Source organism: Pleurodeles waltl, chromosome 11, assembly GCF_031143425.1.
Source record: "Pleurodeles waltl isolate 20211129_DDA chromosome 11, aPleWal1.hap1.20221129, whole genome shotgun sequence".
NCBI classification, from domain to species: Eukaryota; Metazoa; Chordata; class Amphibia; order Caudata; family Salamandridae; genus Pleurodeles; species Pleurodeles waltl.
Window position 1 is genome coordinate 636,268,976 of NC_090450.1, and position 22,471 is coordinate 636,291,446.

The window sequence follows — 22,471 nt, forward strand, 5'->3', positions numbered from 1 at the left end:
GCCTGGAGGGAGAAGTTTTGGAAAGAGTAACCGACTTCGATTATCTGGGAATAAGATTGGAGGATTCCCATACATGGCAGGCCCATTTATCAAAGTCTGTTATGAGTTTAAAATAAAAATATGGGTGTATTTTGAGATATGCTGCCAAATCTCCCAGTTTTGCAGTTTCTCCTGCAATAGAGATATATAAAGCTTAAGCAAGGGGGGGTATTATATGGTGCAGAGTTATGGGGTTATTGTAATTTGAATGATCTGGAGAAAGCTGAAAATCTGAAAATACCAGCACGTTCCCCAACCCTGCCCATTAGGTTGGATTTGAATCTCCACCCTATCTCGCATATTGCTGCCTTAAGACCATTGATGCACTGGATCGGGACATGGTCCTTGGAAATTTTTGGGTGGTGCAATTATATCAGAAAAACCTTTCTTAATCTTGGGTTGGAGATTATTGGACAGACCCTTTCCATCTTCCAAAAAATGGTGCGCAGGTTGTGAAAGATGCATATTGGTTGAGTGTGCAAATGAAAAAATTAGCAGAGGTCCCCTCGCTTAGACTAACTGATACCTTTTTTTCTCTGAAATGCACTACGAATTTGAGCATTTTGTGGAGTTGATTGTATCTCCCTCAGCACGTGTACTTTACATTAGATTTAGGCTAGGAACATTACCACTTTGCACTTTTACTTGTTAATGGACTAATTCTGTCACTGACAACGATTTATGTCCCATGGGATGTGGAGTTGCTGAACACACAGCCCACGTTTTATTTTGTTCCCCGCTTATTCTAAGCAGAGGGCATTTTGGTTTATACCACTCTGCAGATCCATGGGTTTTAGGAGCGGGATACTAGCCCTCAGGATTTTTAAATCAAACACGTACGGCAATTTGGCATGTTCATTGGCAAAATTCTTGGTGGCAATTTGGCCCATTAGACGTAAATCTTTGGAGTGTCAATCATGATATATAGCATTATTATTGTTACGAGTTAGCGATTGCAAATTGAAACCCAATATTTTAGCGATGACCTATGAGAACTAGTTTCTAATTGAGAACATGAGATGTGCTGTAACTTTGTGGTTATGATCCTAATACTGCTTTTTTAACTTTTAAACGTGTTTTATTATATTGTATTTTATTCTTACATTAGATTTTGCATGTGGCAGAATTGTTATATTTATTGCTCGCCACTATTAGCTAGAGGTTTCATGATTTTTTAAAATCTTCTGATGTAGTTATGTGTTTTGCTTATGTGCTTTGATGGTATTTTCTTTTACTGAAATAAAGCTAACTAACTAACTGTAAACCAGAGTGTAAACATTGATACTTGCCAGAGATTGGTGACATCCAGAGTTCGCAAGCCCTTTCCCCACTTCTTTTCCGGAAGGGATGGGGACTCTTCCCCTACTTATATTAGCATCCAATACCATAAAGTAACCTCTTTATGGTAAACAGATCTTTAAAGTAGTTTCTTCTCCCAGATACTCTTCCCTGTCCCTTCTTTCCTCAAGGTGTTTGTCCAGCTTGCCAACTGATAATACTTGAATTTGGATATCACACTCCCTATTTGCTCTGTAAATGTAGACCAGGGTACCAAAGTATAATCCTCTATAACTTGTCCCCACTTTACCACTCCATTTATCCGTAGGGGAACTGATAGTTTATCCTAAAGACATTTAAGGGTGCTTGGTGAATCCCAAATGGGGACATGCTGCTATAATATAATATCCCTAAGGAACCCCAGACTTGAAACCATATCCTGCAAGCTGCTTTCAGGGTCTTCAGTCGGATCTTTTTGAAATATTTTGAGTGGCCAAATTTATATAGGAATGGTGTCCTGCCTTCAAAAGATATTGGGTCATTGCCCTCAAAAGAGTGGTATAGTTATGTCTGTCATTTAGTAGAGCCCTAACTTTTCTTAATTGGAAGGCGAGATAAAATGTATAGAAATCTGCTGTTACAATCCCCCGTGCTCCTTCTTGCATAGCTTTTTCCACGCAATACAAGCTCCCTTAGATGCCCATACAAACGAGGTCAGGTCCCCTGTAATTTTTTTAACTAACCCAACTTAAACACTAATGGGATTGTATTAAACATAAAAGTAAACTTTGGGAGAATAATAACCTTTAAAACGTTTGACCTACCTATTAGAAATAATGGGAGGCTAGCCCATATCTTTAGGATCTTCTTTGTTTCCGCCCATGCTTTATTAAAGTTGACCTTAGCAACCTTCTCCAGGTTAGCTATTATCTGTATCCCCAAATATTTTATCTCTTGCTTAACTAATGGGCTATTGTAGGCAACATTCCAACACATAATTTCCATTTTCTCCTGATTTACAGAGTAACCTGACACCCTACCATATTCCTCTAGGGAAAGTAGTATATTAGGAAGGGAGCCACCTATGTCTCTGGAATATATCATGAAGTCATCAGCATGTAATGCCACTTTATTTTCCCATCCTCTACTTTGAAAGGGCAGAATGTTACTGTTCTTTCTAATCATTGTGGCCAGGGGCTCAATATACAAATTAAAAAGAAGAGGGAAAAGCAGACAGCCCTGATGAGTCCCTCACCAGATCCTAAACTCTTGTGACAGATTACCATTAATCAATATTCTGGCTGTTGGATTCTTGTACAGAGCTCTTACTGCCCTGGAGGAAACCTCTCCAAACTTATATGCTTTCACAGTCATCTGTAAAAAGAACCAACTGACCTGATCGAAGGCTTTAATCTCATCAAAGGTGAGAACCACTAAGGGAGCATCCTCCTGGATGTGAGATCTATTGCACCCAATAAATCATGTGTGAGTTCATGAAGTTGTCTCCCCTTAATAAAGTGCTTCTGATTTTCATGCACCAGAATACTAACGACCCTCTCAAGCCTCTTTGATAGAATATGTGTGTAGAGTTTGTAATCTGAATTCAGTAATGAGACTGATCTATATGACTCACACTGTGCCGGGTCTTTCCTGGGTTTTAAAGTCAGGCTAATTGTGGCTTCATTCCACGAGTTTGGCGTCTCCATACCCTCAAAGAAAACATGATTAAAGAGCTCTAGCATGATTGGAGCCAGCTCATCTTTTTTTTTTTTTTTTATCTTTTTATTGAATATTTTATTGAACAATTCTTACAGTGATTTAATAAACAGTGTTGATTATAATGCAGTTGTGGAGTTCCTTTACCACCTTCTTGCTTCTTATCATCTTATGATGTTAATTATTTAATAATTTACAGCTTGTATCATTGTCACATTTGGTTAAATGAGCACTGTAAGAACGATGAAAAAGATAAAAGGGAGAGAACAAAAAAAAAGCAAATAATGAAAAGAGAAGCAAAAAGGATATATAATAGATTGAGGGGGTAGGGAAGATGCTGACGGGGGGAGATGATCTATTGGGGGACTTGACAACATCTTTTTGGGTATTTGGTGGAACGGCGGGGTCCGCGGGGGAGTTGGGGGTTCAGTATAAAAGTCACATGTATTTTCTTTAGGGAAAGGCTACGGGTAATGAGGGGAGGTTCTCAGTAGGAATGTCTTGTTACTTCTATTTAGTGTCTGCGTTGTACCGGTGATCTAGGGCGGGCGCGTGTCGTCTTTTTCGAGTAGCTGTTCTAGGAAGGTGTCCCATATCTCCGCATTTTTAACCACTATCCCTACGTCCCTTAATGTGATTAATACATGTATTTCTGAGTTGGTCCAGTGGATTAGATCTTTAGTCCATCTGTGTATATCTGGGGTACCCGGGGACTTCCATTGTGTTGCAATGAGTCATTTAAAGATGATAAACGCTAGGTCTGCGCATCTATGTTTTTGTTTGTCCTTGTTGCGCCTATGGCGTATGCCCAAGATGCAGGATTCAGGTGTGGGATTTAACGAGAGACTCGAACACTTGGTTATCTGTTGTGAGACGGTGTGCCATGCGCGAAGTAGTGGTAGGCAATTCCAGGTCATGTGGTAAAAATCTGCTTCTGTGGTTCTGCATCGTGGACATTCGGAAGTTGCTTGTGGAAACATACGTTTTATGCAAAGTGGGGTTAAATATGTCTGGTGTAGATAATTAAGTTGAGTGTATCTGAAACGGGCATTTCAGGAAATTTCCCGTGTGGTTGTGAGGGCCATGGTCCATTGTTGCTCTGTGAGGGGTGTGTGCAGGGCCTTGTCCCAGTATGATTTAGCTTGTGTTTGTGTTTTTACCGGATAGGCTTGTAGTATGCGGTATATCCGGGAGATGCTTGATGCCGTGCCAATATCTGCAAGTAGTTCATGTAGTGCGGGTGCTGTTGGTGGTTCTGAGTTACCTTACCCCCATGTTTTATGTATCAATCCTTAGAGTGCTCTGTATGTGATGAATTCACCCGGTCCTAGATTGTATGTCTCTGCCAGTTTTGTGTATGTAATATATTGCTCGTCTTCATATAGGTCGCCAATCTGGTGTAAGCCTTTTACAGTCCATGTCGCTAGGCTCAATGTATCATGTAGTTTATTTATCCCTGGTATGGCTAGTAGGGGAATCTTTGGTGAGTATGGTGGTATACGGGTTCCCTTTGATACATAGCGGTTCCAGGTGCGTTCGGCAACTGTCATTAGTGCGTTTTTATGATGCGGAATGAGTATGCCCCCCATAAGCCAGTCTAGTATCTTTGTGCGTCCTAGTAGCGTTCTCACTTTGTGTCCCTCTGGATTTGGGGGGTCTTGTAGCCAAGTCGTAATCTAATGCAATTGTGCTGCTGCATAATAAAGTTCGAGGTGCGGTACCCCCATAACCCCCCTTTCTATTGGGAGGTAAAGCTTAGCCACAGCCACCCTTCTGCGTCCGTTCGCCCAAATCAATTCAATCAACAGTTTGGTTAATTGTACGAAGAGTGTTTTTGGTAGTATTAGTGCTAGTGCTGTAAAGTAATAAAGTAATCGAGGAATCACTATCATTTTGGCCAAAGCCACTCTCTCCATGGGCGAGAGGGGCAGGGAGCACCAAAAGGGTATAGAGATTTTAATTGATCTAATAGCTCTATCTTCTTTTAAATCTGTGGCACTATGATAGATATGGACTCCTAAGTATTTAAAAGTTATATGTTCCCACTTTAAGTCATTGTCGATTGATGCTCCGACATATGATTCTGGGGATGGGCTTATGGGGAATATGCATGATTTGGCCCAGTTGACACGCAGGCCGGATATGTCTCCAAAGTATAAAGTTATTGCAGTATATGTGGAAGGGATTCGGTGTAGTTGCATAGGTATATTAGTGCATTGACTGCATATAATGAAACTATGCGGAATTCTTCACCGTCTGGGATACCCCATTCTGCTGCTTCCTTGCGTAGTTTTGCAGCGAGTGGCTCTATTGCAAGTGCGAACAATAGTGGTGATAATGGACAACCTTGTTGTGTTCCTCTACCTATATCGAATTTTTCTGAAATGATTGCGCCGGTTTTAATCTGTGCTTTGGGATTAGTGTATATTATGGATATCCAGCGTATAAAGCCTGCACCAAATCCTAATTTTTGTAGTGTTGTCATCAAGAAAGGCCAGCCCAGAGTGTCAAAGGCTTTTTCTACATCTAGTGACACCGCCACCCGAGAGTGAACTAGTCTCGGAGTCTTGGACATGATGTGTAATACGTTTCTAATATTAATAGAGGTATTGCGCCCTGGCATAAAGCCAGATTGGTCTGGGTGTATCAGGGTAGTCATTAGTGGTAGGAGGTGATTGGCCATGGTTTTCCCTAGTATTTTATAATCTGAATTGAATAGGGATAGGGGGCTGTATGAGCGGACGTTTAAAGGGTCACGTCCTTTTTTATGTAAGACTACAATTGTCCCCTCCCTTTGTGTTTCTTTGAGTTGTCCTTTTTCGTATGCTTCTTGTAGCATTGTTTGGAATGATGCGATTATCTGTGGTGTGAAAGTTTGGTAGTATTCGAGGGGGAGTCCATCCGTCCCTGGAGCTTTATTATGTGTCAACTGTTTTAATGCCTGTAATATCTCTTCTCTTTCGATTGGTCTATCAAGGTTTATAATTTGTTCTGTGTGCAATCTCTTCAATGGGGCATGCTGAAAGAACTTTGCCAGCTGTAGCGGGTGTGGGGGGGTTCGATTGCATACAGTGTACTATAGTATTGTTTGAATGTCTCATTAATCTATTGCTGTGTGTTTACCATTGTGCCTGTATCTTGTCTTATAGCGTTTATGGGTGTGACTTTCTGTGTCCCTTTTGCTAGCCACGGTAGTAGCCTGCTAGATCGGTCGCCTTCGGCGTGTAGTCGTGCTGTGTAGTGGCGATAGTCAAATTTGCGCAAGCGAGTCTCGGTTATGTTCCATTGGTTTTTGAGGTTAGTTAATTTGTTGCTATTGCCTCTGCACAGGGCCAATTCGCATTCCATGTTGCGGATTTTCCCTTCAATATCGTGCAGCTCTGCACTTAGTTCTCAGAGGACCCTGTCTGCCGTTGCTATGCAAATGCCTCTTATAACTACTTTGTGTCCATCCCATTCTGTAGCTCATGCTGTTGTTGTCTTTGTGTTGACTGCAAAGTAGGCTTCTATTTCTTCTGCTATTTTGGCTCGGAAAGGGGGGTCACGCAGTAGGGTGAGTTGCAGGCGCTATGTTGGAATACATGTTGGCTGTCTGCCCCATTTTAATGTTACCAGTAACGGGCAGTGATCTGATAGGGTTTTGGCCAGGTATGTTGCATTATGTATCATGTGTGCTAACCTGTTAGTGCATAGTAATAGGTCTATTCTCGTATGGAGTTGATGTACTGGTGAGTAAAAAGAGTATTCTCTATCTATGGGGTGTAATCATCTCCATATATCTTGTAATACTCTTTCTTGTAGCCATTTATTGAGTGCACAGGACAATGTCCTGCACTGGACATCTCTCGTTGGAGGGTGTGATCTGTCCATTGACATCTCTATTACGCTATTAAAGTCTCCCCCCCACATAGTGGGTGTGGTCGGGTCATACGGAATTTGTGTGGTAATGGTTCGAAGGAACTCTCCTTGTCCTGTGTTGGGTGCGTATAGCCCAATTATTGTTAGTTGTTTCCCGTCTAGCTCTCCTTCCAGGCTAGTGTATCTTCCATTATTATCTGTGTGTACATCTTTGACTGTGTATGGTACGCCGGGGGCTATCCATATTAATACACCCTTCGCGTATGTCGAGGTTTTAGTACCATGTATTATACCTGACCAATTTTTGTCTATTTCACTCAGTTCGTGTGTTGTAGCATGTGTCTCTTGCAAGATAGCAATATGTACTTTGTGTCGTTTAAGATACGAGTGTATCTTACGTCTTTTAGTCGTGTTGGCTAGTCCCCTAACGTTCCAGGTTACTATGTTGTATGACGTCATATTGTCTGGGTTGCATGGTATAGTGTGTCACCCATGTCCCGGGTCACACGCTGTCTCGACCAGCCCCCCCAGAATCTCCCATGTGTTAGGATATTGAGCATCTTGTAGAGAAAAAGGAAAGTAAAAGAGGTAATAAAACTTACATTGGTTAATCTGACTGGGGACTGCGAGACACAACTGGTGCAACTGTTTACATTAGTTACTTCAAGGTCCATTCGGTAACCCATTGGGTTAGGGGGGGCGTTGATTTATTGTCCGGAGTGACTCCGATTTTCAGCCCATATGGATGTATTGCGTCCCTTCTTGTGTTCTGTATTGTGCCTTCTGTGGTTGTAGCTCGCGCGTCGTGCCAGGTTTACTTTCTGCATGTTCCTTGCTTGTTTTCTTTCTTTTTTTGGATTTGCTTTAATTTTAAGAGTGTAGGCCCCGTGGTATGTTGGCTGTTCTACTATTGTTACTTGAGTTCGTGAATTCGCACAAAGAGAGTCCTGATATTTTAGCATTAAAGGTCATCCGCTGAACGTGGAGTAAACGTTGGTCCTGTGGTAAGCGGCGACATGATTAGGCCATGTTGGCTGCTCGCTGAATCGGAGTCCGAGTTGTTTGTGTCTTGGTTGGATCGTGGCTGTATGCATGAGAACTTGTTCGCCACATTTAAGACTTTAGCTTGCTCCTCCATTACTTGTGATTTCATTGGACCCGATTCGGTCCTCTGTTTTGATCTTTTTTGCGGCGTGGTTGTGAAGTCAGCCACTCTTTTTGTGTTTGGGTCTCAGCTGTAGGGTCTATCAGGCCTTTTGCGTGTATCCAAGTCCATGCGTCTTCTGATGTTGGGAATATGTGGGATCTTTCGCCGTCCACCACATGCAGTTTAGCCGGATACATCAAGGAGTATGAATAATTTTTGTCTCTCAGTATTTGCTTTGCTGTATTAAAGGTGGCGCGTTTGCGTTGCACTTCGGCGGTGTAATCTGTGTAGGCCGTGATTTTTGCGTTTTCTGTGTCAATTGGGCGTAATGCATGGAAGTTCTTTAGTATCTGGTCCCTGTCTCTATAGTTTAGAAGTCTCGCAATTAGTGGTCTTGGTGGGGCTCCCGGACGGGGAGGGCCCCCTGGTACCCGGTGTGCACGTTCCACTATTAATAGCAGTGGGGGGTCATTTGTGAATATGTTTTCTTTCAGCCAGCGCTCCAAGAATGCCTCTCAGTTTGGGAGTTCGATCTTCTCCGGGAACCTGAGGAATCTCACGTTATTACGGCGAGAGCGGCCTTCCACCTCGTCAGCCCACTTGTTTAGGCATAGTATTTCGGATTCCTGGTGTTGGAGTCGGAGTTTCATGTCTGCTATGTCCGGTTGCGCTGTGTTCAGGGTTGTTTCAGCTGTTGTGACCCTTTCTGCTAGATTCCGATGTTCCATTTGAAGAGTGTTGACTTCAGCCACTACAGTGTCTATTTTACCCTCTAATGATGTTCTGGTGTTGAGTATTGCTTGGAGTACTTTTTCCATTTGTGCGGTGTGAGCAGTTAGAATCTATTCTAGTACAGGGTACACTTGTGATCGTGAATTTTACTTTCAGCCGATAATGTCAAAGAGCCCTGCTTTTGCATGCGAGTCCGCACATGTAATCGGTGGCGTGGCGCAGCTCAATGGTGGGGTGGGAGCGTTTTCAAAGGAGTTTTACTTTATAGGGTTGAATAGGGTCGCAATCATTTGCCTAGTTACCTTTGCACGTGTTTGCAGGAGTCGCTTTATGAGTCGCTTGGTTCCCCTCTCGGCCGTGTCCACCTGCGTCGTCCAATTCGCGTACTCTGGCACCTTCCACATTGGTAGGCTTCTCTGTGCGAATTCTAAGGTTTTTTTTCCTTTTTCCTTTTTCTTTTCCTACTTTTTTTTTTTTGTCCTTTCACTCTGTGGCTCTCTCCCCCTTTACTTGGCGCTGTTCATGCCTGAAGGTGCATCATGCTATTTGGTCCGTTACGAGGGTGCTACTAAACGCTACAGTTATTGATTCAATGTTTAGTTTTCTGTACTGTATGGCTAACAGGGTATTGGTTTCATGAATTGACAAACTGATTTTGAACGTAGTTCTCTAGATATGTTCAGCTGCTGAGTGTAGTGGAGCGGGCCGCACTCCGGCCTTTGTCTACCCTGCCGGCCTTGATTAAACTTCAGTACCTGTTGCGCTTGTCTTCTGGCAGCGGTGCCACTGAGGGGCCTCGGCGCGGTCAGCGGCTGGAACCTGGTATCTCGACAACCATTTCTCGGGGCCCTCTGCTCCTCACCTTTGCCTCCGGCGGTGCTGTCCAGGTCCGGGTAGGCCAGAGTGCGCCTCCGTCCGCGCCGCCGGGTGCCACTGCTTGTGCCGGGCGAGCGTCTGGCCTTAGCTCCACGACAAGGAGTCTCAGCGCAGGCGGCGGCGTGGGTCAGAACCCCGACAGTCGCTCTGGGATCTCTCGCGCCTCGCCTCTGCTTCTCACGGCTCCGCCGGCCGGGATAATCCCCGGCCCAGGTAGGCCAGAGCGCAGGCGCCGCCCCGATTCCAGCACGGGTCATCCGGTTCGCGCTTGCTGCGTCGCAGGATTCCGTTGTTTCTTTTTTCTAAGTGTGCTAGCCTTATCGCACACATATCTGGTAATTTTCACGTGCAGTGCCTGGAAATTTGATGTTTTAACAGGATCTTTTTACGGGCTGTGGACGGAGCTCTCTTTAGAGCGTCCTTTCACAGTGCTATCTTGACCACGCCCCCCAGCCAGCTCATCTTTGAGTATTCTATACAGTTCATATGGTAGGTTGTCAGGCACAGTAGTTCTTCCAGTTTTTCCCTTCTTTAGGCACTTTATCGCTTCACACACCTCTTCCACCTCTATCTGTACCTCCAGCTCATGTTGTGATGTTCCATCTAACCCAGGGAAGGTAACAAGCCCCTGATCTGATCCTCTGATCTGATCCTCTGAGTCCACTGTGTAGAGCTTTCATAAGAAAGACGTGAAAGCATCCTCTATTTCTGATTCCCCTGTGCCGTGACACCCTGTAACCTCATTTCTAATGGATTTGGTTCCTTGTCCGCTCTGTTTTGGTTTTCCATGTTAAAAGCATACTACATCCTTCCCTATATTCGTAGTGCACATACCAGCTACTTTCTCATCTTCTCCTTTTCTAAATTTCTAAAAAGGCCTCTAGGTCTGCTCTGGCCCTCTTCAATTGGACATCCAGACTGATTGATTGTTGTGTATCCAGAGACGACTGAGCTTTGTATTGTGATTTTTGTAATGCAGATATAACAGACTCAAGGTTTCTTATCTGTTACTTTTCTTCCCTGTGTCTATGTGCGACCAGATTGATTAGCCTCCACCTCATATATGCCTTATAGGCATCCCAAACCACCTGAAGTAGTAGATCCACAGTTTATAGCGAAAAACTCTTTAGTATCATGCCTTAGGCTCTCAACAATCAACCTGTCCAGAAACAAAGCCCGATTTACTGTCCTCCTAGGGTTAATAGTCAATATATCAAAGTCAAAATATAACTTTACCGCTGAGTGATCAGAAAGATGTTCCAGGGCATGCCCCACATAATTAACCTTCCCCCATAAGCTTCTGTGCACTAGGAAAAAGTCAATTCTGGAGCAATGGCCAGATTTCTTATTGAAGAATGTGAATCTAGAGCCTACTCCGTCCCTCCATTGCCAGATGTCAATTAAGCCAAGATCTTCCATTGCCTGCTTCACCCAAGATCTTGTTTTAGGCAAATTCACCCTCTAGGGGTGGACTTTTCCAGAACTGGATACAACAGTACATTGAATTCACCCCCCAGTAGAGCTGGGTATTTAGATTTTAATAAATAGTTGTATAAGGCCTGGAAGGGTGCCGGGTCATCTATGTTGGGGCCATAATACCTTGCTATTGTAAACCAGGACCCATGTAATCTTGCTTCTACAATCCACCATCTCCCTTTATAATCCACAGTCACATTGCCCATTGTTACCTTTATAGATTTGTTAAAAAGAATCACCACACCTTTGACTGCACAGGATTGATTTGTATTTGCACAATAACCAACCCTTTTCGTATGTTTAAGAATGTCTTCCCACTCCTCCCACAATAAATGGGTCTCCTGAAGAATAACCACCTCTTCATCTATTGTTTTAAAAAATTCCAAAATCTTCTGCCTTCTCCTCTGAACCCTAAGACCGTTTACGTTCCAGGATAGAACCTTCAACTGGGCGTACTTGTCTCTAAACATTAGAAAAAAATAAAAGAGCCCTGTGAGCCCCTACCTAACCAGAGTATAGTGTGATCACCAATGATAGGCTCTATAGGAATTTTTTTTTCTGTTTTCCCCATATGCTCCGACACCCAGTGCAAAAAAAACAATTAATCTTTTGAGTCCCTCCACCTCCCCCCCCTCCCATGGGAATCCACCATTCTTTTAGTGGGAGAAGCATAAATTTGCCCCTGTTTGAGCTGTCCTCTGTGCAGCCCAAGCACATAATTTAGCGTGATGCCTTAATCTGTTCTACAAAAGTACGGGCTTCATTTGGATCCCTGATGTTATACATCTTGTTATTCCACATAATTCTTGAAGCAGCTGGGACCCTCATCTGAACTGTTGCCCCCAGAGACCTAAGCTCCTGCATATATTTCTCCAGCTCCCACTGTCTATCCAGCGTAGCCCTGGACATGGCAGATCGTATACGAAAGGACCAATCCCCTTTCGAAAAGCTACTGACTTTAAGACCTTCTGAGAGAATCCTCTCTTTGATGCAGTATGTTCCAAAGTTTATTAATATTTTCCTGGGGGATTTTCTAGCAGCGTTTTTCTTGAAAGGGCCTCAATGGGCTCTTTGGATATCTTCTTCCAGACTAATATGTTATAGTTTAGAAACGGAGTCTCTGATTAGAGATATTACATAACCCTGAATATCTTGCCCTTCCACCCCCTCTGAGACATTCAAAAGTCTGATGTTATTTCTAACTTATCCTGCGTAGCTTTCTCTCCAACTTTCAACTGAGAAATGTCATGACTATTTGAGAGTACCCGTCTATCTTGTTCCTCGAAAGCTGTTTCCATTCTACTCATCCTTTCCATTTACGTATTTGTCTTGCTCTCCATAGCTTTACAGACTTCTTTGATCTTTCCTTGATTACGCTCTGAAAACTCAAACTTCTCTCTAATTTCCTTTGTTAACAAGAACAGGTTTTGAAAGTCCAGGCTATGCAACTGTGGGGATTCCACCTGGGGTGCAGGTTCTGGGGATCCTGAGGAAGACAATGACTGTGAAGTCTCCATATGCCCACTGAGGGAGTCAATTGCGGTTCGAGGCAGGATAGGCTCCTCTTTGCTTTTTTCCAACTTCCGCTCCTCTAAACCTGAACCCTCCAGAAAAAAGGGAAAAGTGGTAACTTCTTTAAATATCTCTGCAACCCTAACCCCCTTAGGGAGAGTCTTAAACAAAGACAGTAGCGGCGTGTCACTCCTGCGATCGTCTAGCGAATCTTTTGAGGGCACAATCCCTTCCTTTTTAGTCAAAATAGGAGCGCTTTTATTTGACTGTTTCTTTTTCAGATTGATGTTAGCCTGTTGTTTTTCTGAGCGGTTACTGTTCTTATGGATACTTTTGACTGACACACTTCTCACTCCCCCTTTCCCCATCTTAGTTCTTTGTGGGTAGCCCCCCATCCCTAGATTCCTGATAGACAGACCTCTGCTCTCTAAATCAGGAAGGGGGGTTATTAAAACCCACCTTACCTTTATGTAGGCTTTGTATCCACGAGACTGGAGCCGAAATGGGCTCCTCAACGCATGTAAGGACCCGGCGGCGAGCCGGCGTCATGTATATCAGATTTTCCGAGCTCTTTGCCCGCGGTGACCCCCAGTTCCTATTCACCTCCTCTTCTGGGGAAAGGACACTTCTCGCACCTCCTGCCTCTTGGAATTCACAGCAGGATGAGAAGAGTCTCCCGACACGTACACTCCAGGTAGCTTCCGCCCACATGGCAGCTCCAGAGACTCTTGCACACAGGTGGGTCTCCACCCAGCTCCGTCTCTTCCAACACCCGCATACACTCACAGTCCTGCCTCAGGTAAGAATTCTTGCAGTGTTTTCATACTGTTTTATTATATTAAGGGATTCTGCATCGTCTGAAAACTTCTACGGGGCTACCCAGAGTCCGAAGAGCTCCTGGCCACACTTCTTCAGCCGACCGCCATGCACCCCAAAAACAAGATCAATAATCACTGAATTGGATGATACGATTAACGGAAATCGTGGTTTAAAGCGATTGGATACTTACCATGAGACGGAACTTGAGTTTATGTGTGAGGACGTTACCAGGTGTGTGGGCCAGGTCCATGACAAAATAGAGGAATTAGCCCAGAGGTATGAGGTCTATCTAAACAAAACTGAAGCTTTGCAAAGAAGCTATCAAGTGTATTTCAATAAAAAAGACATAATTGACATGAGAATTCCGGGAATGAAAACTAAAATTAGGGAACTGGTCCATAATATCTAGCCAAGTAGGTGAAAAAGAAAGAAGCCCAGAAGCCCCCGGGAGAGATGACTCCAGCAGGAGCATAGTGTGCCATTACTAGCTTCCTTTTGAGAGAAGTGCCTAGTGGAAGTTATGTGCATGTTCCTTGGAGTAGAAGCGATCTTGTGGCATTTACCAATGACTTTCCAAAGTTGAGAGAGAAAACAGTGGAGTGGAACAAATAAGTTGAGAGTTTTGTGAAAATATTGCAAGTTTGGTGGGTTGATATGAATACATTGTTTGGTATTGATGTTCCAAGTGACTTGTGGGAGCAATGTAAGATAGCTGTTCTGTGGCTTGAGGCTGAGCCAGTGAGGAATGCCATAATGAAAGGCCCCTCGCCACTGGTGATGAAGAAGTTTAAGCAGGTCATGACATTTCTGAAAGAAAAGTTCCCACCTCAAGTTATAGATTGGGTTAAAATTGATATAACAACACAGGAATCCAAAGAAACGATCCATGCCTACTAATGGAGGCTGTTGCAGCCATTCAAGCAGTTCAGTGGAATGGAGACGCCTGAGCCTAACGATATGGGACATTTTGTATTAAGGTTCGTGACAGATTTGAGGCCAGAGATAAGTATGATGACCCTGGAGCATTTGATTTGTTGGCAGAATAAGTCAGTTGATGAAATCATGGGGTATGCCAAATACTGCAGCGATGAGCTTGAGATCAAGCAGAAGAGGCTTAAGGAGAAGTATGATTGCCCAGAAGAAAGGAGCTCAGAGAACTAGCCAGACTCAGCCGATGACAAATAATGTTGACACCATGCAAGGTGTATGCCAGCAGGGGCGAACTCCAATACAGGGTAGGGGTCGGAGAATGCTTCTTGACCCTAGTACTGGAATGGATATTAATACTTTGAAAAGGACAACCCTTTCCCACATTTGTAACAAGATGGGGCATTGGAAACGGGGCTGTTGTTTTAATCCAGCTAATCAGCTACAAAATTCAGGATTTCCACCATCACAAAACAATAACACTGCACAGGTGCAGATCATGCTGAGGCTGAGAAGTCAAATTGTTATCATGCCCCAAACCCCGAAAATGCAAGCTCCCCAACCTCCAGTACCACAACAAAATGTGATTAGTCCTAGACCGAATGCTAATCAAGTTCCGATTGTGAATATGAATGCGACCCAGGGAGGGAATGCTTTCCATCAATCTCCTCTATTAGAACCAAAAGAGAACTACAGCTGTGGTCAGTCAGTCTGATGGTGCCTGAGAAAGGGGGATTACTGTTTGCTTGCCGTAGCCATAGAGATGAACCAGAGTGGACCATTTATAAACAGCGAGGTGGGTGTCTGCCTGCGTCATTTTTGGTTGACACTGGTGCTACCGACTCTACTTTAAGAACGGAAGAGGTTCCAAACCTACCCCTAACTGGAAAACTAGCCCAAGTTGTAGTAGTAGCAAACAAGAAAATGACAACCCAGTAAAATGAAACAGTTTTGGTGAGAACAGGATCTTTTGAAGACAGACACAGATTTGTGGTGTGTGATTTGTGTTTCCAGCCCAGTTAATCTCTTGAGAATTTACTTATTCTGCAAATTAAATTGACCATCTATTGTACTCCAGCAGGCATTGAAATGCAGACTCATGATGAGGATGCTGCCTTCAAATAGGCAAATGATGAGTTCTCTTGTTTACCTGTTGACTGTTGATGATTTACCTCTAGATTTGAGAGACACAGTTAAACTTGATGTGTGGGATTTTTCAGGAAAGGAAATCAGACTGATTTAAGGAGTTCTTCTGCTTTGCTGCAAGACAAAGTAAAAGAAATGCTAAAGGCCAGCACTCTTAGTCTGAGTAATTAATTTATTATATGCCCCTCAAGTCTCATGCACAGAAAAATGATGTGAGCTTTTATTTCAGATATGAAAACACGTGCGCAACTCTTAAAATTATCACAGCAATTAAATAATGCTGATCACATAAATTAACAATGATATATATATATATATATATAATACGTACCATGCATGCACAATGCAAAGCTAAGAAATAAGAATAAAAAATGTGTCACCATGGGGCTTGCAGATTCCATCATCTCTTTGCGAACAGCAAGTCATGAACCCAACCGACCACGAAAGATAGGACTACCCAATGGGATCCAAGCGAAGGTGCCCCCCTGGAAAGAGTTCAATCTATCTCCGGTCATCAAGCTCACCTTTTATATACCTTAAACAAGCTGGAGAGGAGAATTCTAGAAACCCCTCCTCTCCTACAGCAAGTTGTTGTTCAGTTGTTGGCCATACAAGGTCAGTGTTAAAAGGAGCACGCTAGAGGTTGGACAAGTCTCACAGTTTTTACCAAGCTGTTCCCTGCCTTACTGTAAACATTCTTAACTTGGTAAATCTTATCATTTGTGCTCTTCACTCCCCCATGTTATATACTCATCCTTCAGTGAGAAGAAGCGAAAACACATTGCACAAGCTATGCACAGAAAAACATCTGACAGTGTGTGAAGATAAGCTAAGCACAAAATGGAGTCAGTGGTCAAGATGGAGCCGGGGGTAAAATACAGATAGCATCACAGGAGTAAAGCTTGTCCAAATAACAGTCAAGCCAAATTCTGAATTTCCGAGAACTCCACAATATAATTTGACACCTGAAACAAATGTGGGGATTGGCCCAGTGATCGAGTCTATGATTGAGCACGGAATCCTAAGTAAAATCATTGGCAGTCCTTGTAATTCCCTCATCCTGGGTTTACAGAAGCCAAATAGGAAGTACAGGATTGCACAGGGATCTGCATTAGGTAAACAACATAGTCATTCCTTATTGTCCTGTGGTACCAAATCTAGCTGTGATATTATTCCAGATTCCATCTGACACTGAGTGGTTCACTGTCCTTGATATATGTCAAACCTTTTTCACGATACCATTGCATGAGAATAGTCACTTCTTCTTCACACTTTTTTTCGGAATTGTGTTTTGGCATGGTGTAGAGTTCCGCAAGGGTACACGGAGAGTTTGTCCTTTTTTAACCAGATTCATAACAAGAACCTGGAATCTTTGATCATGCCTTATGCTGCAGTCCTAATACAATACATCGACAACTTATTGGTTGTGTTGAATACCCAGGAAGCATGTAAACAGGATACTACTGCTCTGTTGAACTACATAGCAGAGAATGGACATAAAGGCCCTCATTACGAGATTGGCGGGCGGTGGAGGCCGCCCACCAAAACTCGTCCTGCCACCTGACCGCTGGTGAGGCCCTATTTGGAGTTCACAGCAGGGCCAGCGGGCTGAAACAGCATTTCTGCCCACTGGCCCTGCGGTGAACAGGACCTTCACATTGCAGCCGGCTAGTAATGGATCCGGTGGCAATGTGGCGGTGTGGTGGGGGCAGTAGCACCTATCGCACATTCCACTGCCCATAATTCGGGCAGTGGAATGCGCAAGGGGGCTGTGCATGGGGGCCCCTGCCCTACCCATGCCAAGTGCATGGGCAGTGCAGGGGACCCCAGGGGCCCCTGACACCTCCATTCCACAAGCCTTTCCATGGCAGTGGAACCGTCATGAAAAGGCTGGCAGTATGGGGACTCGTAATCCGGAGTGCCCTGGCGGATTACAACTGCCGGGACTGCCGGGACCGCTAGGCTGCCAGCTGGCGGCAACCTGGCAGTATCAGCAGTCTGACCGTGGCGGCTCCTCTGTGGTCGTAATATGGCGCTCTTCACCTCTGGCCTGTCGGAGGTGGAACTGCCACTACGGGTCTGGCGGTCAGTATACCGCCAGACTCGTAATAAGGGCCAAAGTGTCTCCAGGAAATTGCAACTCTGTCACAGGGAAGTGCAATACCTTGGCCATCACACTGAGAAAGGTGCAAGGAAGTGTCACAAAGAGAATTTCAGCCAATTTGAAAATTAGTCTGCCGCCAAAACAAAAGGAAGTGAGGATGTTTTTGGGAATGGTGGGCTACTTTCATTAGTAGATTCCCAAATGTTTCCTAGTTCCAGAGGCTGACACACAAGGATGTGTCGGATCCAGTACCTTGGGATAACAATTGCTTGATTTCTTTTCTAGAGCTGAGCAAAGGTCTCTGTTGTGCCCCAGCTCTAGGGATGCCGGATTACAACAAATCGTTTCAACTTTTCTGAAGTGAGAGGGGGCATGCACTTTCTCAGTGCTTACACAACCCCATGGACATGCCAGGAAACCTGTGTCATATTTTTCTGCTACATTAGACCCTGTGGCCTTTGCATTGCCCCACTGTCTTAAAGCTGCGGCTTCAATCAACACCAGTAATGAGAGATGTGAAAATGTTATAATGGAACACCCTTTAACTGTGTATGTGCGTCACTCAGTTGAACTACTATTGACCAAAACAAAAACCCAGCATATGACAAGCAGTCTCCTGACCAAATACAAACAAGTCATTTTGGTATCTAAGAATGTAACTTTCGAAGGCTGTGGTGTTCTGAACCCCTCAACTTTGTTGCCTGTGCCAGATTGTTAAAGTAATGCAGAGTGTGAAGTGAACCATGATTGTCTTGATGTTACTGAATTGTGCACCAAGTTGAGGCCGGATTTACAAGATGAACCATTACCTGAATCTGGGTTTGTGCTCGATGTAGATGGGTGATGCTTATGAGACAGTGGAGGAAGTCTGAGAGAAGCTTATGCTGTCTGTATCCTTTCAGGAGCTGTTGAAGCTTCTTGATTTAAAGGAGTATTCTCCAGCCAAGTGACTGAGTTGATTGCTCCTTCCAGAGCATGCTGTGTCTCAGACCAATAGAAAGTGCCGACATTTACCAATAGTCAGTATGGTTTTGGTGTTGTTCATGACGTTGGAGAACTATGGAAACAGTTGCCTGCGCAGGTTTCAGTGGTCAAGTGCCCTGCACATTGTACTGACACTGGTCATGTGACTTTGGGCAATAAATGTGCTACGAGGTTGCAAAGTATTTTGAACATAATGCTTGTACTTCCAATGAGGAATATGCCAATGAGGGAATGTATGAGCCTAACTACAACCTTTTGTTGACTACAGCTGATGAATGGGAGGAAGTAAAGAGACTTCAAGAGGAAGTGTCAGAGGAAGAATAGCAAAGTTGGGTCAGAGCAGTTTGGGTTAAAAGAGATGAAGACATGTGGGTCTCAATAGATGGAAGACCAGTGTTGCCAAATTATCTGTTACCCCCAATGGCTAGACATTTCCATCCTCCAGCTCATGTTGGTAGGGATGCCATGGTGAGGTTGTTTATGCAAATGTTTTTCAATCCAAAATTAAGAGTGATGGCTGAAGCTTTGTGTCACAGGTGTGTTGTGTGTCAGCAGAATAACACTGGAAAGAGAGCTGCAGTTACACTGAGTCACATAGGGAGGTCAGGAGGACCTTCCAACAGAATGAAGTTGGACTTTATCGAGATACCTGTGTGTAACGTGTTGAGATATGTCCTGGTGATTGTGTGTATCTTCCCATGTTGAGTTGAAGCATCCCTGGCCAGAAGAAACGATAGTCTTACAGTAGCCAAACTGTTTGGTTTTCCGACTTCTCTGGAATCAGATTGAAGGACTCATTGCAATGATGTCGTCCTGAGGTTATTGTGTGCACCATTACAGGTTGAACAGAAGTTACATTGCAGCTACAGACATGAGGCTTTGGGTCTTGTGGAACAGGTCAATAGTACATTGAAATCCAGATTGGCAAAAGTGGGTGCTTCAACGTCTTTAAAGTGGCCTGATGCACTGCCCCTTGTGTAAATGAGTCGTCAGAGTGTACCCGATCAAAAGACTAGACTGTCCCCCAGGAGATCATTATGGGGAGGGCGATGAGACTGCCACTGATTCCTGTGAATACACTTGTAACATTACAGATTATATGGTCCTTGGCTATTGCAAAGGTCTGTCTGATGGGTTGTGTTCTGTGTCCCATCAGGTTGGAGCATCTACAACTTCTCTGCATCAGGTGCAGTGTCATGACCTTAGTCCTGGTGACTGGCTCTTGGTTACTGTGAGAAGGATGATGAAGCACTCAAATTTGCTTATGTCACTTGTGAAAAATATATCAATATAAATGTGGACATTAAAAGACCACAATATTACAGTGCATCTATGACTAAAAATATCAATATTATATGTAAACTGCATTTATGCAATGTTAGTCAAATGTATTAATACTTTAGGACCTTAACAAATGTTATATTTTATAATTACTCGTCAGTTGCTGAGTTGAGAGACCTGCATGTGTAAATGTATAACCAAAATGTGCAGTTAATTCTGTTGTTCAGGCTTAAATTAGAAGAATGCACGATCTATTTGATTGGTAAACTGTAAACTTCGTACTTGTATAGCGCACTACTCACACGTTAGGGCCTCAAGGCACTGTACGCATACCGCTATGGAACCCCTCCTGGCTTTTCCCTGTGAGGTGCCCACTCCTCGGCAACCTCCAAGGTGAAGCCAGGCATCCCAGTGCTGTTGGGGCCGTTGTGGAGATTAAGCAAGCTATTGCCCAGAGTTACACCCATGAACTAGATTAGGCACCGATGCAAGAATTAGCAGGTCCAAGGAAATTGAGCTCAAGACCTGCCGAGGCGGGAATTGAACACTGGTCCCGGGACGGATTTCTGCATCGGGTTTGTTACTCTAACCATTGAGCCACACTCTCCATTGGTCCTTCAGGTGGGCGCACTTCAGACTTCAGATTCAGCATCCAGAGGCTGTAGATGGTACCATCGAATTTGCAACTATTCCAATTACTCTCAGCTAAACTTCAACGTCATTTTCATGACTTCATACAATTCTGACAAAATACTACATTCTCTGATAACTTGCAACGCTGGGTCCTTCTCTCATGAAACTAAACCTTTTTCACATAAGAAGAATGAGTTTCCTGTCCTGTTCGTCAGCTAGAACACATAATGCAACCTTGTTAATTCTGAAACATGTTTTTTGCATTCAGTAAAATAGGACATTGAACCTCACACTAACAACATAGGAAAGAATTCAGGTCAGAAGGAACAGAATAAACAAGTGACTTTCCATTAGCCTACTCAAGCTAAAAAGCCTTAATGCACATTCATACATTAATAGACCAATTGCTTACCTTACAATTTCAAATCAAATATGTAAAGCAAAGATTTATTTGCAAACATTATTATGACATGTCAGAGCAATTTTACACATGCATTTATTTTTCTGCACACGTTTAACTCATGTTAATGAAATCCATTCAATTCAATATAAGTACAATTAATTAATATTTGTTTAATACTTTCAATAACATTTTTAATATTAATTCACATTATCACTTCATTTCATATAAATGTAAAACTCATGTTAAAACGTAGTGTTTACTATGAATGGTAGCCACATGGTTCACCATATTTCAAACATGCACATTTTACACCTCATTATTTTCTCTGTTAGGCCATTAAATGTAGGTCAATTAGTCACCATATGCTAACTTATATGCCACTAATATATTAATAAAAGTTGAGGTCTCTCATTCTCAGTGGTACCTAGTTAGTGCATGCAGCGCTGCCCTGCTGAGTACGACCTTGTTCTCTGCCAGCCTTTTCATGGGAACATTATGGCCATGAAAAGGCTGGTGGAGAACAGATGCAGGGGGCGTTACATGGGGACCCTTCCCCGCCCAGCACCATCGCAGTGTACAATGTCCACCGTACTCCTAATCAGGACCTTAATGTGTGACCAAATGGGTTGCACTGTCATTTACTGAAATGAGTGTATGTGTTTTCTCCTTGCTACTCTGGACTCCTCAAAGATTAGTCGAAATCACAAGTGTGGAGAAAAGATCAGATCTGGATCATAAGTACAAGAAACACAGAGGCAAACTAGTTTTGAAAATTAGGCCTCATATTTGTAATGTACAAGTTGTATTTGTAAGTTAGTTAAGGTGAGTGTAATTTAAACAAGTTCTGCACAAAGGAATCAGGTGAGTGAGTACAAAAGTACAAGATAGAACAGGAAGCTGAAATGTTATAGAATTATGGTTCTTTATCAAGTCCGTTCCAATAATAAGAACATTGCAATGATGCAATCTCCACTAAAGACAACAGATTGGTTCAGGACTACAAATGGCTACTGTAGATCTTTTTTGCCAACATTCCAACGTTTGCATTTCAGCTTCTCCAGTTTTAACTGAGAACATTCTTCCCTCAGTGGGTGGAATACTCTAACAGCATTACATCCATTCTAACTCAAGAAATACATGTTAATAAAGGCTCTCTCTCCCAAGTTCAGTATCCTTTAACCCAGTGTTATAACCACTGGCAGTGGGCTAAAACGTTGTATTAAAGGGACCTTCCAGTGGGTAAAGGACCTAGCTGTAGTGGAAGGTGTATAATGTGGAAGAGGCCTATAATAATTGGTAAAGCCCAGGACAGAAGAACTAACATAATATTAGACTATTCTACCCATTGATGGTAGATTGTTCATATGTGAACAGAGCAAATCACAAACAAAACACATTTCAAGATTTGAGAAGAAGATCTAAATCAATCAATGGTGTATAGCCGCTCCATTCTCTTCCATGGAGCCCTCATATTTAAGAGGCTTTTAATATAGCTTTATAGTTAAATCAATCATTAAAGTCCTTCCCTCCAAGTTATGGA